The 15,027-nt window shown below is 41.8% G+C and overlaps 1 protein-coding gene across 2 annotated transcripts in view; it reads left to right on the forward strand.

Annotated features, from left to right (window-relative positions):
• Sncaip (synuclein alpha interacting protein) overlaps window positions 1-15,027 on the forward strand; it is a 140,415-nt gene that overhangs the window by 5,370 nt on the left and 120,018 nt on the right. The window lies entirely within an intron of this gene.

Consider the following 15,027-nt stretch of genomic DNA (forward strand, 5'->3'; position numbering starts at 1 on the left):
GAAGGAATGGAATTCTAAACACGTTCTGTTCTGTCTTTCTCCTGAAGACATATTCAAATTGCTGCTTCATCCGCTTCATTTGTAGATAGCCCAACTGGAATTCAGGTGGTGTCCTTACCATCAAATGCAGCTGTTGGGCCAGACAGAACACCTGGCCTCAGTGACTTCACGCAATTAGTCTGAGCAGCACATACAGCTGTGCTTTGTGGACGAGCCATGGATGGACCAGCTTAAATCCCAGCGTACACTTTTATAGTATTTTTCTGTTTTATTGCCCAAGCCTAAGAACCCTGAAGATACTCAATAAATGTTAATTGAATGAGTGAACGCGCCATTATCTGGTGTAGTAACATTTTCTGAAACAGTCTGGTCTGGCTTTTCATTATTCAGGGTAGAGTTGGCTATAAAACCCCTAAGTGCCTTCTGCGGACTGACATGTTTCCAGGCACTCCTGTCACAGCAACATAAGTTATTCTTTTTTTCTAATCCATCACTCATTAAAAATAACTTTTCCTTTTTTTTTTTTTGAAATAGAAATTGTTAGGGATCAGGTATTTTTGCAAGCGACAGAAAGCAAGCGACAGTCTCCACCTATTCAAGTGGGAAGGGACAGATAGGGCCATGGAGACACACCAGAGATCCGGTCTGAGACCCTGTCTTGCATGGTGCTAAGACTGGCTTAAAAAGAAAATACCCAAAGAAGAGAGAGTGGGTTCTGTTGAAGTACACATAGCAGATATCTATTCCATCTGTCTTTTCTGAAAACCATGCCTGTTCACGACATCCCTAAGCCCCAAACCTTGGAACTAGATCTAACTCCTTCATTTCCTTCTCCACTTGGCCACTCCCAGAAGCCTCCTGCCCCAGTTTTGGATCTTTTTCTCTCCTCTGAGACCATCTGTGTTTCACTTTACGGGGCACCTGAAGATGATGCCTCAGGTCTCCCGTTCTGGTCCATCCTTGTCCACAGCACGAAGTTCTCTTTCTAGAGAAGCAGATGCAGTCAAGCCGTGTAAGTAGAACCATTCACAACCTCGTCACTGTCCCGGGGCTGCGGACCACGAGTCCCAAAGTCTTGTGCTGTGTGGATTCTGCCTTTTTCTGAGGGTGCAAGAGAGGGGAAGGAACGGTGTGTTCGTGTTAGCTGACCTGTATCACTTTAAGGGACTTATTGGCTTTTACATGAGCTGTTGCCTCAGTGGGATATTATTGCATCCTTCTTGACCCACTGAGCATCATTATCTTTTCAGACTCAGCCCCAATATTTTTCTCTCAAGAGAAAATGTCTACCGCCTCCTGTATGTCCCCCGAACCACACTTAACCTTTCGATACAGCCTTTTGTATGCACACGTCTCCCCTTCTCTACAGATCAAGACTGTGGTGTCTAGTTCTCATGGTCGCCTCTGCTTAACCTAATGCTGTTCACACCACGTACGTCCTGAATCTTTCATCTTTAGAGATTTTTTTTTAAAGGTTATTTTCTCTTAGGGTTTATCTGGTTTCCTTTAACTCGATTCTCCCATGTGTAGCTCAGAGTATTAGACAAGAAGTCAGATTCTCTTTGAAGTTGCTGTTCAGATAGTTTATCAAAAGGTTTTTTTTTTTTTATGATTGGCTTTTAATTAGTCCCTAATGACTACATTAAGATAGAGCCTGAAAATGAAGCAACCCAAAGTAAATCGCTGGACTAACATCTATGGCTTGGAGATCAGAAGACTCATTCCTCCTACCACAAAGGAGGATGGCTAGTGCTTCCATTTGTGAGGTCTATGGTGTTCTGCGCTGGGTGCTTGCTAGATGCCTTGTAATTACTTTGTTATTTAATTCTCACAGCAGGCCCACGAGTGAAGTCTTTTGTTTCTCGTGAGGAAACAAAGACTGAGAGAGTCGCAGTGGCATGTTTCCCTGAAAATGTCTTCCTAGTGATGGCCAAGTTGCGGGAGAGCTCGCCTGGGTGCCTGACCAGTAAAAGCAAGCTCGGACTTGAACCTCCCATTTCATGACACATAATGCTTTTAGCGCTGTTTTAAGGTGAAATGACTGCCTCTGGAGAGATGACCTGGGGTTATAAGAGCTTAGTGATCTTTCAGGGGACTCCAGTTCAGCTCTCAGCACCCATACTGGGTGGCTCACAACTACTGGCTCTTCGCGCCCTACTGGCCTCCACAGGCAACTGCGGTCAGACATGCACATACCACACCCTCCCACATTCACATGAATAAAAATGAATCTTTTAAAAAGGGTTAAAACATCTTAGTGCATCTACCCCAGCCATTGACAAATTGGTTAATGGAAAAGATATCCAGAAGGAATGATCCCAGCACTGTATCTCAGATAACAAAGATTGGAAATGCCAGGGGTTATTTTGAGGGCTTGTAGCTCCTAGTATTTATACTGCTTTGTTTTCTGGAGCAGATACAAAAGGCTTAGTTCTGAGTGCCATTCACATTTACTCTCTACATTTTCAAAAGGAACAAGACACTGCAAGCCACAGAGATCAATGCTTTTTAACCTATTTTTTTTCCATCTAAGGTTCTCATAAGAGTTAGAGAGTCTTTACTTTGAGGGAAAAAAGATGTGCAAACATACATGTATACTACTTCCTGTTAATTTTCCCTGACTCCATAGACCCTATCTGTTATTTAGAAAGTTTAAAGCTGACCCAGAAGAAAGATGAGAGTTGAGTGTTTCCCAGACATCACATGCAATCATTTATTTAGTGTTTGTAACTTCCCAGTGTTTTTTGAAAAGTGTTTTAGAGCTACCCAACTCTCTAAGACCTGCACCACAAACTGGTTTAAGCCATGGTAAATGAGGTGAATGGAAGGAACTTATGTGGTAAAATGAAATTAAAGGCAGAATCACATGTGTGTTGCCACCCCTTCAGGATGCCTCTACCTACATGCATCCTACCATAGAGTCAAAGCTGAGCCATGGAAAGTGGAGCCTCCCTCGACCTTTACCATTCCTGTGGACAGTTGGCTAAGTGGCTGCTTCTACTGCAGAAGCCTCTTCCAAGGACCCCAGTGCAGGCTCTGGCAGCACTCTAGGTTTCCAAAGATCTCAGTTCACTCTACTTCCCTTGTCCCTGACTCACACAGTGGGCATTTGGCATCATTAGAGACAACTTTCCTGGTTTGATCATCTCAATTCGAACTCCCGTTGTTAGGTGCAATTCACACACTGAAAATTCTAGCCAAGTAGATACTCAACAGCAAGAGTGACCATCAGTTCTCCTGGTGACCCATCTGAAGATATTAATTGAGGCCTGTTGTTAGCCTTTGTCCTCCAAGCTCCGGTCACAGCAGAGGGTAGACAGATACAGAGCCTGAACTTGTGGTACCTACATCTATCCTGGAGGGGCTCAGATATTTAAATGAGTATTAGGGTTAATGGAAACAGAAGCACAAAGAATTTTCTACTGAAGTCTCTCTGTTCTTTGAATCTTCAGAACTGTAGTCGCAAACCTCAGTCTCCTCCAGAGATCCAGAGACTTTGTTTACAGCAATAGCGGGGGGTGGGGTGGGGGGGAGGGAGGGGGGGTAGGGAGGGCAGCATGCAGGTTGAGGAGTTCATTGCAGTCTCCTCTTTGCAGACCTGAAGCCCAGAGTGAGCCCATGAATTTACCTCAGATGGGGTGAAGATGGGGTTAACCGGTTGGTCTGGCCCCCAGTAGAGAACTGCTCCCTTTAAACCACAAGCTGCTCCTAATTTACTGGAGATGCTATTATCGTGGATTTTCTTCTCTGGCTGGCTTTGCTGCAAATGAATGCAGCAGATAAACTAACTCAGAAAGCAGTGACATTTCCAGTCTCACTGTGTCTCTTCTTCGTGCCGTGGTTACTTCATGCCGTGGTTACCTCATACCACGGTTACTTCTCCCGGCCTGTTCTGGAGAGAGCCTCCCAGAACCTCCCTAGAATTTCCCTTCACAGACAGAAAGGTAAAATCTCATGAATGCAAAACAAATAGGTGGTTTCACATTTCCTAGCAGGCATACTATAAGTAAAAGCAAACACGTGACACTGATTTTAATCATATGTTTCTCTTAACCCAGTGCATCTAAAGCCATAACATTTCCACGTGTTCTAAATCATTAACCGGATACCTTGCATTCTTTTTATTTTTGCACACTAAGTCATTGAAAGTTGATGTGCATTTTATACTTATCCCAGACAAGCCACATTTCCAGTGCTCACCAGCTACTTGTGGCTAGTGGCCCCAAATCGGAATACAGACTCGGATTCACCAAGTTTTCTTCATCTGACTCAGTCAGCACTTAGCGTCAACCTCAGCTCTTGCCTGGACCGGAGATGTCCGTGGCTTTGGATGCTCGCCATAGAGGGTCAGAGGGTTAGGAATGACACTTTGCCATCCCTCTTATTCATTCTGTAGGATGTAATGTAATGTAACTGGCATTCCTGCCACATAGTCTGTAATGAGCATTCAGTAGGAGACGAATGAATGAAGGAGGGTGTTTGCAACCCTGGAAACTGAAGGGTTTGGTATGTGGAGGCTTGCCTTGCCACACTTGGCATATACCACATTCACAACCTCTAGTTTCCACCTCCCAGCTCTGCTCAGAGTCGCAGAGCCCTATTTGGGTCACACTGATTGACTGGAAGCTTCCATAGTCAGAAAGTGAGAGGTTACCCTACTGTGTACTGAGCCTACGCATTTATTGCTTATCTTCTGATTTCATTCTCTGATGTCAAGTAAGAACTCTACTATGATAAACCATGATACTCTTTCCAGGATACGAAAGCAAACAGGAGGACAGGCCAGACCCAAAGAGTCATCCACTAGACAGACCTCTTACTGAGATTACCAAAAGCCCACTGACAGACACAACATTAATACACAGTGAAAAAGCGAGCTGCAGCAGAGAGCTGGTAGAGTCATCACGAGCTCTGTTTTCTGGCTATCTCCAGTTAGTTTTCCTCTCCCTGGGAAAATGGGAGATTTACATCCCAAGTACAATTGCCTGTGCGTATGCAGTATTTAAATGTCTGCAAGTGCTTCTAAATGGTTAAGAGCATGTTTTTGCATCTCTACTTTATCCTCAATGATAAATGTCACTTAAAACAATCCATTCAACCACATCTAAAAGATTGCTACTCTCATGAGCCGTACTAATCACATTCGTGGAAAAAAATCAAAGTTTGGAAACAGGAGATCTCAGTGTTTCATCTAACACTTGAAAATAGGGGAAAGAATATGATTACCTCAAACCCATTTAAAGTGTGGTTGAGGGGCTGGAGAGATGGCTCAGCTGTCAGAAGTACATACTTCACTTGCCCAGTTCTGTTCCTAGTTCCCACAACCTCCTGTCACCCCACTTCCAGGGGATCCAACACCCTCTGCTGGCCTGTAGAGACACCAGCATTCACACACACACACACACACACACACACACACACACACACACACGAATAAGTAAGTGTGGAGGAAAAAGTACTGAAATCAAAAGTAGAATTGGGCCTAACCTCATGTGACCAACATTTGCCGTCTTCACCTATAGGTGGATTTTTTTCTTTAGGCCGCTAGCTCACAAATAATGACACAGAAACTTACTATTAACTATGAAAGCATGGCCTTTAGCTTAGGCTTGTCTCACCTAGCTCTTCTAATTTAAATTAACCCATTTGTATTAATCTACATTCTGCCACGTGATGTTACCTCTCTTTCATCTTGCACGCTTGTTTCCTCTCAGTCTGGCTGGCGACTCTGCCCTTCTTCTACCCAGAGTCCTCTCTGTCCCTGGAAGTCCCACCCAACCTCTTCCTGCCTATTTATTGGCCATTCGGCTCTTTATTAAACTAATAAGAAGACACCTTGGCAAAGACACACCTTTACAGTGTCAACAGTCTGCAACATTCACCCTAGGAGCCTCTTGACCCTGCTTGAAACTGTGTTCCCAAATCCACACAGGAAAAGTAAATCTTGCTGTTCCATGCTGTGTATCAGGAGGATTAATGAATTCGGACAACACTTTGAGCAATTTAAGTAAAGAAAACTCTTAGGGCCACTGGGGCGTGAAGTAACATGCCAATATTTATTTTTACAAAGAAAATTCCTAAAAGCTAGGAAATCGTCACATATACCATATGGTAAATAACTGAACATTAGCCATGTTTAAGTTATCCGATGGTCGTGTCAGGAAGACATGGACAGTTCAAGATGGACAATGCTCTCCTCCACTGGCTCCAATTTGGGGACTGCTGCTTTCATCCGAGTCTCTGCAAAAAGAATCCACGTCTCTCTGCAACTCACATACACTTCTTCAAACACCACGGCTCTGGGGTGCTGTGCTGGTGTAATTGAAAACCTATAAAAAGGCTGAGAGCTACTTTTGAATTGGCTCAGTGAACTTGGACTGGATTTGTCAAAGTGGTGAAAGGTTTAAAGGAATTTTCATAAATGAAGTCTCCAAGCTGTGTGTTAACCATAGAATTCCAATGAACTCCAGGGCCCGTGAACTCAGAGAAGAGCGCCTCAGAGGAGAGCAGGCGTAGCAAGATGGAAATACATGATTCATTTTCATCCCTGGAGTTGTGCTGATGTAAGCACACTTAGCCACTGATAATCATAATTTAGCAGCCCCGCTGTGTACTAAAGCTACAATTGAGAACTCTAATCTTTAATTGAATCGAGTACTCACAGATTAACATGGTGAACATCTCGGGTACTGGATGCAATACAATGTTTACTAGTGTTGCTAAGAAATAGAGCGGAGATATTCACAAGTTCCAGATTGATTGGCTGAGAAAGGGGGGTTCTGCCTCTCCCTGTTGGGAGATTCTTCACTGCTTCTCACTTCCACGATGTCTCTAAGCGTGTGTCATACTCAGAAGGCCTGAGTTTTCTAGGTTGTCATTTGTAATGAGTACATGGGTATGTGTGCCGAAGTACACCCTCAGTGCTATTTGAAAAAGAGCCCTCCCCGCCCTCCTCTCCCCGACCTGCCCTCCTCCCCTCCAAAAAAAACCCTGCATGAGTAAACATCATAAAGGTTTAAGGGTTTTTAGTGAAATAAAGTTTTCTCTTTGTTGGACTTATCAAGAAAATATAGAGTTTCTTGAAATGTAATTATCACCAGGCTTTGCATTCTGGCCTTAGTGAGAAACTGTCAAATTATTTAAAAAAAAATTTTCGAGCCAGGTTGACAGTTTTCCAAAACCATTAAAACGTGCATGTACAAAACCAGTCCTACTCGGCTTTTTTCCCTTTTCTCCCCCATTTGGCGCTCACTGCACGATGCATTGTATAATAGTTTTTTTTTTTTTCCTTAATGCGAAGCTGACATTTGCAGAGCATGAGAGGGAGAAGCTATGCCAGCTTGCTTGCCTTGTCTCTGAGAACAAGAGATTGCTATGTGCTATTTCAGTCAGGACCAGGCATTAAAAAAAGTGTCCTCCCCAAGCTCAAAATAAGAGGGGGAAAAAAAAAAACCCGCAGGGACAAATTCCTATTTGATCTATTTGAGGCAGGCTGTTGTACTCCGGGTCTGGTATTTCAAAGCAGGAGGCCTTCCTAAGAGGGAAAGCCAGTGGAACACTTGACTAGCTGTCTCATGCTTCAGAGTTGAGAGGACTTGGGCTCATTATCAGATTCTATACTATATCCAATCTCAGAACGAGCTGCATGGAGTTAGGGAAGGGGCTTCCACGGGCTGCCAGGGGACAGGATCATGACTGCACGTCAGCAAATGTCCTTAACTATCTCTAGGACTGTTATTAGAACACACTTTCACCTTTAGGATAATTACTGACTCATTGTTGTAGAGAGCCAGTTGTTAACTGTGCTAGGAACTGATTTCTCAGCCTACAAAAGCATCTAGCCCAGCGTCTGGTGGGTATTGCATGATCAGTGTGTGTTGGCTGGAGAAGTGGATCTTTCAACATGTCTTGAAAAGTGAATGTGTTTATAATCTAAGACCTGAGGCTAGCTCCAATGCAATTAACTGGAGCTAGGGGCTTTAATTTTACAAAAGAGAATCACTTATTTATGCCCAGAGCATCTGAATAAGGGTCTTGTGAAATTCATAAGCAAAAATGTCATGTAGTGGAAGATGTCACTGTTTGGTAGATGGTTAAAATGGTAATGAAACCATAAGGTCTTAAAAACTGCTTTTCTACAACTTTTGATGCTAGGTGAGAATTTGGAACTTTGACAACGAAGAGACAGAGAATTAAGATAATAAAAACTGACATGTGGGTTTAAAAACTCCTTTAAAGAGTTAACTCTGGTCATTTCCATTATCTCCCCAGACAGAGGAATATGAACACTGTTGGATAATAATGGTAGACAGGATGGTAGATGTCACATTGGTTCTAAGCATGATGTTGAACATAGAGCACAGGCTAGATTATCTATATGCTTATAAGGCATGTGATTTGGTGTGGTTTATTAGACTTTTCAATATTTTGATGCAGTTTCATCCTTTCTCAAGTTCACAAATGTTTCTTAATTACTCCACTTATTCAAGGTGAGTTTTAGTGGTTGGATTTAAATGAAAATAGTGATATCAGATCCATTCCTTTTTCTTCACTCACTGTGTGTGCTAAGGTATTTGTTGGGTTTGCAGGATGAACTGACAGGTCTCTTGCTTCTGACTGGGTTTCCATTAATCAGAAAGACCAGCTGGAGATTTGCAAACAGGTGGAGAGAGAAACTTTTTTTTTTTTTTTTTTTTTTGGTTTTTCGAGACAGGGTTTCTCTGTGTAGCTTTGCGCCTTTCCTGGAACTCACTTGGTAGCCCAGGCCGGCCTCGAACTCACAGAGATCCGCCTGGCTCTGCCTCCCGAGTGCTGGAATTAAAGGCGTGCGCCACCACCGCCCGGCTGGAGAGAGAAACTTTAAATGGATTCCCTGAGCTTCCCATTGCCCAACCACCTCCCTATTGGCTGCTGCTGTGGCCATCTCTCTAGGGCTACTCTCTGGGCTGTGGCATCTGTGCCCCACTCCAGACACTTCAACGTGGTGAGTGCTCCCTGAAGTCTTTTTGTTTGCTTGCTTGCTTTTTTTGTTTTTCGAGACAGGGTTTCTCTGTGTAATTTTGCTGCCTGTCCTGGATCTCACTTTGTAGACCAGGCTGGCCTCGAACTCACAGAGATCTGCCTGGCTCTGCCTCCCGAGTGCTGGGATTAAAGGCGTGCACCACCGCCACCAGGTACTCCTTGAAGTCTTAAAAGGAGCTCAGTGTTCTACACTGCCTCTTAGTTTGTATTAAACTATCCTCAAATTATATTTGTATCTATGATCTGTTTCCTGTTGGGGACCTGATATACAGAAATGACTACCTGTCTCAGAAGCCATTATAAGAATAACATGATTTTAGTAGATTTAGTACAGTGATTGCTTTCTAGTGTGCACCCAACAAAGCAGAGTCCTCCATTATTTAACGGAAAGTCCTTCATTGGGCGGTTTCACCCTTGTATGAACATTGTAGAGGGTGCTCACATAAACTAAAATGGCTAGATGGGTGATATAATCTTACCAACGTCACATTCATATTCCTTTACTGAGCAAAATATAGGATGTATAGCTGCATTATTGACATTACAGCATTATCACCATTAGGCCACATACCTAAATGCAAAATACTGAGGCTTGAACTCATGGCCTGATACTGCTGGGCTCTACTACTCAGCTACACTGCCAAACCAGCTTTCTAATTGTTAAGTAATAAACTGAGTATGCAATATTGTTATTGCATTATTTAAATCTTTCAAAGTTTAAAAGGAAAATAATAATTATTTTGCAAATATTGGAAGTGAAAAAAAAAATAAAAAGGAAAAGCATCAAGGACCAAGGCCATGCAGTGCTCCCATGGCAGAACTAGAAAGTGAAGAAAAGATTTTAGCCTGCTTCCCAGTACAGGGTACATAGTCATAACACGTTTGGAAGAGAAAGCTATGTTTTCAAAGTATTTTGGTAAATTAAAACAGAATCCACATGGGATAATTGGGAATGTCTAAAGTAATAAACCACAGTTGTGACTACTAAATAGCAATAGGATTGAATCATGAACACTTCACCGTCTTTGGGTTAATTACTGTAAGGTCTGGAATTAAAAGCTCTTCACATTTTTATCCTCTGGGTAGTTTCAAAATAGATGATGTTAGGGTGGGATTTCTTCTCGGCTCCTGCTGAACAGAAAACTAGCATCAATACGCTTGGTACATCTTTGGCTTCTGGCTTAAAGGGCTTGTTCTTAAGCTCTATAAAATGAGTTGCTTTGTGATTTTTAGCATTATTTCACACAAACTCATGCTCATTGAACTGTTTGTCAAGAACGAAAACTAGAAAATTTTCTGAAGAAAAAGCCAGTTTGAAAAACAAATCATAACCCTCTTTCTTTCCATTTCATAATAAATGTCATAGGTTATTAAAATTTCACACTGTGCGGGGGGGTGGTGGTGGTGGTGGTGGTGGTGGTGGTGGTGGTGGTGGTGGTACATGCCTTTAATCCCAGCACTCAGGAGGCAAGCCAGGTAGATCTCTGTGAGTTCAAGGCCAGACTGTTCTACAGATTGAGATCCAGGACAGGCACCAAAACTACACAGAGAAACTCTGTCTCCAAAACAAAGCAAAACAAAACAAAACAAAATTTCAGACTGTACAAATGTAGCTTTCAATGTCTTTGGAAAAAAATGCCCACATATCCTCCCTCTAACAATGTAGCAGGAGAAAGGGGAATTTCAGAAATGCCTCTTTGTTACAATTAAGTAGAATCAAATTGAAAGTTCTTTTGATGTCATTCCAGATAAGTATTTATATATCCCTCCTCCTGAGGAAGGAGCTAGGAAGGCAAAAGCAAATAATCCATTGCCAAAGGACCTGATGCTTCCAGGATGAAGTATTATCATTCGAAACATGACATTTCGTTCAGAGCTAAGGGTTGACTTGAGTGAGTATCCACTAGACAGGAAATTAGGGGGCAACATTAGAGTCTGACAGAGCCTGGAAATCATATTTTGTTGTCATTTCATGCTAAGATATATGGTGTGGGAGTGGCAGGCGATAAAGGTTCAAAGGATGACTGGAGCCAAATCTTGATCCATTTCCCACTGAGGAGGAAGGGGTTTTAGTACCACGTTCACTGAATGATATTGATGTATAATCTCATGTAGACTGTGCCATCCACTCTCAAGGTTTAGCCTGTCACCTCTTTTGATGATGTCCACATTTTTTTCTAGCCCTGGACTAGCAATCCTTTGTCTTTTCACTATCTGATTTCTCATGTTCTCTTTTTAAAAAGAAAAAGTATTTGGGGGGATGGGTCTCTCACAAAGTTTATGCCCTCAAAGAAAATTAATCTCCCTTCTTTCAAAAATCTTGGCCTTGTCCCAATTTCCAAGCTAGTGAGTGGTCCCAGCTTTGAAGGAAGTTGTCTGTAATGTTGTCTATATTCCAACCACCTCCCATCTCCTAGCCTGTGGAGACTCAACATTTCTTGTTTTTTATATTTTTTTAAGTTACTCTCAATATTTGTCTCTCTTCTGTCCCCATTTATATTGTCATTATTAAGATTGCCATCATCTTCTCCTCTAATTATTGTAGCAATTTTCTTTCTCTCTGTCTTTTTTTAATTGAAAAAATTTTCAGACTATATGTTCGGATCATGATTGTCTCCTCCTCTAACTCTTCCCAGATCCTTTCTACATCCCTACCCACCAACTTCATACCCTTTCTTTCTCTTTAGAAGACAAATAGAAAAACAAAAAACAAGCTTAAAAAAAGAAAACACACATACAAGAATTTCTCTCTCTGTCTGTCTCTGTCTCTCTCTGTCTCTCTGTCTCTCTGTCTCTCTCTCTCTCTCACACACACAAACACACACACACACACACACACACACACACACACACACACACACACACATACACACACACCAAAACAGAACAACCATTAAAGTTGGGATCCATAACATACAAGCAAAAAACCACTAGGACAAAAAAAAAATGCCCAAACAAAGACATATGAGACAAAGTCTGCAGAAATACATTGGGTTTGTTTTGTGTTGCCTTGGCCATCCACTGCTAGGAAAGAGACCTGCTCTACTTGTGCTTAATACTGCAGCAACTTCTTACTTCTACTGTTCTCTGATCTATTCCTGCACTGTTCCTAAAAGTGATTCCTTCAAGATTTTGCTAGCAAACGTGTATTAAGTCTTCACTAGGCTTGGATTACAACCCAAAATCCTTAGTATGACGTATAAATCCTCATGAGTTTCGTCTTGTCCATCCGTTCAGCTTCCTGCAGCCCATGGCCTACCTTTCACTCTTCACCATGATTGCTGAATGACTTCAGTCTCCCTGACATGCCCAGAGACTGTGAATCCTCTGGGTGTTTTCTCCTTGTTCATTTCAGCCTTCTTGCCCTGTCAACTCATTTCCTCTGCCCTCTGCCCTCACCTCTCTATCTGTGTGGTAGTAGATTATTTATTTTTGTCCACAGACACATCAATGCCCGACATCATGTTTCAGTCACAGCTGCTGTATTCCTCCTGCTTAGTTTCATGTCTGGCATGTATCTGTGTCACAAGGAATAGCGTTTTCTAAGCAATTATTACAGACCAGGTGGTGCGCTAATTTATTTACATACATTATCCCTTTTAAGAAATTAAAACAAGATGGCAGTATTTATAGGTAATATGGCAAAGAAAAATTGAAGATTGGGCGTTGAGATTTGTCTGAGGGTGAACTCTCACAATAGTATGTTAGTAAAACAAGTTAGTGTTTAGACCTATAGTGGGGTAAAGGTAATAGAGAAATCAACCAGAGAGACATTGTTATAGTGTCTCCTAGTGATGTTGGGTGACAGGCACATGCGTGGCTGATGATGCATAGAGAGCCTGGCACATGTTCCTTAGACCTCACCAAGGAACTTACTTTATTCAAATTATAAAGTCAGTGATATTTTGATGCAGCAAGCTTATGAGAATTAGAAGAGCAATCAACTGATGACAAGAATGGAAGCGGATTATATGACCACAGCCTGAAAGAAAAAGAGCAGAGATATCTTGAGACAGAGACACCACATGGCTTTTAAGCATAAATTGGTAAAATAATGAAGATCCATGAAAATTATTAAATTAGACTCAAAGTTTTTAAGGAAGTATAGTGCTATGTGTACTTTAGAATTACTATTTTTAATATTATTTGAGATTATAATATATAACATCATTTTCTCCTTCCCTTTCTTTCCTCCAAACCCTACTATATACCCCTCCTTTCTCCCTTTCAAATTCATGTCCTCTTTTTTTGCTAATTGTTCTCACAAGCATATACATATATGTATACACATATATATTCCTAAATACATACGTACAACCTGCCCAGTCTATGTATGTTTTCAGGGCTGACCATTTCATATTGGATAGGCAATTGGTGTGCTCTTCCTTGGGAAAGACGATCTCTCTAGCTCTCAGCATCCAGTTTCCAGCGCAATAATCATAAGTGTGATCTTTACCAGTCCATTGTTAGGAAAGAATAATGGTTGAATGTGTGAACCCTGGAACCAGAGTACTTGTATTAGTGTGTTCAAGCTGCTAGAACAAAGTATAACCAGCTAGGTAGCTTTTAAATAACTGAAATATATTCTTATACTCCCAGAGGCTGAGAAGCCCAAAATCAGAGGCCATCAGATTCAGTATCTATTGAGGAGCCACATTCTGGTTTGTAGATGCTGCATTCCCAGTGGGTCCTCACAGGATGGAAAGGCCTAAGGGAGCTCTCCGGGTACGGAGAGTCATCTCTCCTGACCCAACACCTCTCAAAGATGCTCACTTTAACATATGAATTTAGCAAGACACATGAATTTAGCAAGACACAAAGTTCAGAATGTGGCATGGCCTAGCAAATCGTGAAATCGTGGAATTCATAATCAATACCTGTAATATTAACCCACTAAACCTGTTCACTTTAAAAAAAAGAAAAAAGAGCTTCTTCGCCTTCTTAGATTCAACAAATGTGCTGTCTCCTCTCAACACACACTCACACTCATTCTCAAAACATTCACCTTGCTGGGCGGTGGTGGCGAACGCCTTTAATCCCAGCACTTGGGAGGCAGAGCCAGGAGGATCTCTGTGAGTTCAAGGCCAGCCTGGCCTACAGAATGAGTTCCAGGAAAGGCGCAAAGCTACACAGAGAAACCCTTTCTCGAAAAACCAAAACCAAAACAAAACAAAACGAAACAAAAAAAAAAACCACAAAAAACAAAACAAAACAAAAAAACCAAAAACAAAAAACAATCATTCACCTTGCATTACTTCTCCATCTTAACACTTTTCCCAAGTTATGATCCTAAGTTCTATTGTTTGTCTATTGCATTTCTTACCCAAGACTATCCATTGTTTGATGCTGTCTTTATGAACCTTTGCACAGGCTTTGGCCCACAGTAGAAATTCAGCAAACATTTGTTGAACGAGTAAGCGCGCAGATAGGTCTTAGCTTCTCTTCTGTTGCTAGGATAAAATACTCCAACAGAAGCAACTTAAGTGAGAAGGATTTGCTTTAGGTACAGCTCATCATGATGGGGAAGCCATGGCAGCAGGAGCTTGAAGGACCACATTGTATCCCCAATCAGAAGAGAAAAATGAGGACGTGTGCGCTGATGCTCAGCTCCCTGTCTCATTTACACAGTCTGGGATCCTCAGCCCAGGGAATGGTCCTGTCCACAATTACTATGTGCCTTCCCACACTGATGAATGTAATCTCTGCACTCCTCCACAGGCATGGTCACAGGCCCATCTCACAGCTGATTCTAGATTCTGACACTGACCATCACAAGGAAATCATTATGTTGAACAGCATCTTAAAGAGATTATGCTGCCATCTGAGTGTTTTTGTAAACTTTGCTTGCTGTTTGTTATACTTGCGATGCTTGTTTGCCAAAAAAATCCAAAATAGAAAATGCAAAGATATATCAGTTGAAAAACTATTCTTCAATTCGGAGACAGATATTTACCATCTTGGTGTGTTTTCTCAGTTTGTTTACTTGATAGCATAACAATATATAAT

Source organism: Peromyscus eremicus, chromosome 19 (genome assembly GCF_949786415.1).
Source record: "Peromyscus eremicus chromosome 19, PerEre_H2_v1, whole genome shotgun sequence".
NCBI classification, from domain to species: Eukaryota; Metazoa; Chordata; class Mammalia; order Rodentia; family Cricetidae; genus Peromyscus; species Peromyscus eremicus.